This window comes from Centroberyx affinis, unplaced genomic scaffold (assembly GCF_046629955.1).
Source record: "Centroberyx affinis isolate AG114_WGS23_722 - 3 ecotype Tasmania unplaced genomic scaffold, CSIRO-AGI_Caff_v1 ptg001948l_1, whole genome shotgun sequence".
In the NCBI taxonomy this organism is placed as follows: domain Eukaryota; kingdom Metazoa; phylum Chordata; class Actinopteri; order Beryciformes; family Berycidae; genus Centroberyx; species Centroberyx affinis.
In genome coordinates, this window is record NW_027280305.1 from 106137 (window position 1) to 110000 (window position 3864).

Below are 3864 nucleotides of genomic sequence, written 5' to 3' on the forward strand. Positions count from 1 at the left end.
TCAGCTCATAGATGTTAACGCGGTGCCTTCTGAGTTCTCAATGAAGACTAGAGGCGACTCAACAAGTTCCTCCCACTCCCCCTCTCCTCCCCCTCTCTCTTCAAGCCAAATAAAAGCTGCCTCTCCCTCCATAGAGAGAGATAGGACTACCAGGAAACTCTCATCTTTCCCCCTCACTGTCCAATAATCTATTTTGTTAAAACATGAAATAGAGGACTAGACTACTGTATATGAAGTGAAATACTAATTTGGCACAACTGGGGAAGTTAATGTACAACGTTTTGGCCTCCTACTGCATTATTTTAGCAACTTGTTAGAGAACCTCAGTATGTTCCTGTTGCAATTTGAAGTTTGGTGTCCTGATGTCTAGACCACCAAATGTTAAACTTTTCTAATAAGCCAGTTATAAATTTCAGTTCCTGTTGCAGTCAGGTCATACACATACTGCATGGATCCTTGTTCCCATAAGCTTTCTCTTGCTCTCTCTTGCTTTGTAGTAACTGGCTGTAATAGAATTGACAACAACACACATGACTATTTGATCTATTTTCTTTTCCACAGTCTTTTTTTTTTTGCTGTGTAACATGAGTGATATATTTAGAATGTTTCTCAAGTTTTTCAGTTGCAACATATGTGTTGTAAATGAGAGAGATTGTACAACAACATACACTGAAAGTAGATGCCTGCGCCAACTGTTTCTATTTTTCTTCCTTTTTTCTCTCTCTCGGGGCGAGTGAAACTGTCAGTAGTAACTGCGCAGTTTCAGCACCCGAGGGCAACGATTATTTTATTATGAAGCCACGCACATGCTGCTCCTTATGTTGGTGTGACTGCCAAATGGAGCACTGCCAAAAGGGGCTAGGTCTCTGAAGGTGTATGAAGTGTGGGAACTGCTGAGAGAATGGAGAGAGAAGGAGTGAGTGAGAGCAATCAACCACAATTTTATTGCATAACGGATTGGCAAGTGTGAAGTGCAGAGGGAGAGCACAGGACTTATTAAATAAAAAGATTTGTGCGGGCATGCACAGTGATACTAGGGCAGCCAGCGTGAGAAATGTTAAATCTCTCAGGCACACACTCGGTTCAAGTCATGCCGCACTGTTGCCACATGCCCTCCTGCATTCAGCCGCACTGTTTGCAGTAAAGTGTGATTTGGTCTTTAAATCAGAACTAGCTGATTTTCAGAAGTGCTGGCAGTGTGTGCTGGCTTTATCTGCCATGAAATCTGAGCTGCTGTCTTTGCTTGTGAGGCTTTCTTTGACTTGAGATGCTTGTTTGTTTGGGGAAAGTTTAAGGCCATGAGAAAACGCTCTGCATTGGATTCACAAGGTTGGAGAGGGGAAGACCCAAGATTGGGAAAACAAATTCTATCACGGCTTAATATAGCAACATCAAACAAAGAGGTCAACACAAAGTGCAAAAAAACTAATAATTTCTTGGAAATTAAATGTATGTGTAGGTGCCCTCTACTGTTTGAACCCTGGCTCCTCGGAGCAGCGGAGTCCAGTTCCTGATTCCTCAGACTCCCTTCCTTCCTTCCCTGGGAGCAGAAATAGAGCGAGGCCAGAGGTTATGATAAAACAGTGGCTCTCCTTAACAAGGGCCGCATGATGTCATTCTACTATCAAATCTCAAAGCCTGACAGGAGCTGGGGGTATTATTCTTGGTTTACACCCAATCAGATGCAACAAAGCCCCAAAATAAAGCACCATGACAGTATATGTTTGGACAAGGTGTAATCTTGGAAAAGTGTTCTCCTTAAAGTGAGAGGCCCATGAGCAGTGTCACTGTGCAGTAATACTTGGTGTGCCCAGGAAATATTGCTTATTTCTTGTGGAAAATGTGTATTTCAACATAAATTAATAAGTGTCATTTACTTTAGGATCACAAATATGTAGATCTCAGAGAACTTTATTTGTACTATTTATCAACATCAACAAAAAAAATACCAGCCAAGAAACAATACAATATTCAACAAGTTTGTTCTTATTTGTATAGTTTTTTTAATTAAATTATTTCACACGTGGCTCAGTGGTCTGGCGTGTACCATGTAAACTTGATGTCCTGGGTTCAAATCCAGACCGGGACCTTTGTTGCATGTTATCCCCCTCTCACTCTCTCTCAACCTTTCCTATCTAATGCAAAAAAGCCCCAAAAATAATAGTAATAAAAAAGATTTAGTCATGAATCAAAGCAACAGTGCACAGCTAAGCAAGTACTAGCACTCTGTTTTATCTATTTTGTGTTGTTTATTGATGTTTGTCTCGCTCTAGTCTCACATCCCATCCTGTTTGGCTAGATTATTGACAAAATCAATTTAAGGGTTAGTGTTAGATTAACAATTTAATAATTTTTGAGTAGGTTTTACAAAGGAGTTAAAATTCCTTTCAATGTTTATATTCATGATAGCTTAAAAAACATTTTATCAGCCTGCCAATATAATTGCAATATAAATGTAATATACTGTATACAATTTTAAATCTTTTACCTTGTTAAACTTGAACATTGCATTACTTTTTTTTGTTCACAATTTTTAGAATTTAAGTGCATGATCTCAGCCAAAACCTTTTTCTGACAGTTGAGGCAGTAATTTTTCTGGTGGATTAAAGAAAGTTAAATTCTTATTTCCTGAGGGTTAATAAAAGGCAATGCATGCCAAATCAATTTAAGGGCAGAAGTTAAAAATGTGTGTTGTAACAGTGCATCTACAAGACAGTAGTGACCCATCAGAAAGGCTTTGTGTCTGATCTGCTGCAGCTCCAGGTACTTCACACCTTTATCTCTGCCCATCTGATGGCCCAGTGTTTACCACAGGGCTTGGGATGAATTGGCTGCTGTTTGTATAAAAACAGACCCTCTGTTGGTTAACTGAAGATAAGTGAATGGAAAAGCAGGCCATCTTATCAAGAGCAATATAGCCCCCCATGGAGTGGTGCCTCCATTTGTTTTGCTCTCCGGAGTACACAATCCTGGATCAGAGAACAGAGGTCCAGGTGTCCCAATTATCACCTTCCTCTAATGGCCTTCACATGCAGTTTTTACTCCGGTTTTCTGATATGTATGTGAGTCATGCTAATGTCAAACATGCCCAGACACTCCAGTAACAAGGGGAACAGGATAGATCAAGGACTTTGTCACATCCAATCCCCACTGGCAGAGTATATGGGGACAAAGCTCAGCAGGAGGGTGACACTGGGCACAGTAGAGGTGCCACACACATTACTTAAGATTTCACTGAGAATTAGTGAAAAAACTGATATCCCATAGATGTAGACAAACAGCTGTAGATATGTAGCAGCTGAAGATGTTATAGGCATTAGGTCTATGGTGCTGTATGTTTGAATATCACCATACATACCATTAAGTGGCTATACAATGTATCTGTTGACAGCAGCACTCTGCCCCACAGCAGATTGTTGGTTTGGTCTTTTGATTTTTGCAGAGTAACCTCTGACCTCACAGCTGAAGCTGTCACTGGACGCACCCACTTCCTCTGGCATAGCGCCATCCCACAATCCTTCAGGCTCATCCTTCGTCACCATGGGCACTGTCATTAGTTTAGGCTGTTGGCAACTAAACAACAAATGTGTCTAAAATTCAGTCAGTGTGCACTGCACACAGAATGAAAATAATATTAAAAACACAATATTCTGATTATTTAGGTCACTTAAAGTCTCCTTTTTGCATAAACAATTTACATAAGATTTCATTTTCCTTTCTGCAACAATTAAGGAACTTTGGTCATTGTTTCAGCAATTCTTTTCCCTTGCTATTCTATTCATAGCGTTTTATTCTTCTCTAAACTGATTGACAGCTTGGTTCCAATCCATCTCTCCCTCCCTTACCTAACTCCCATTCACCTCA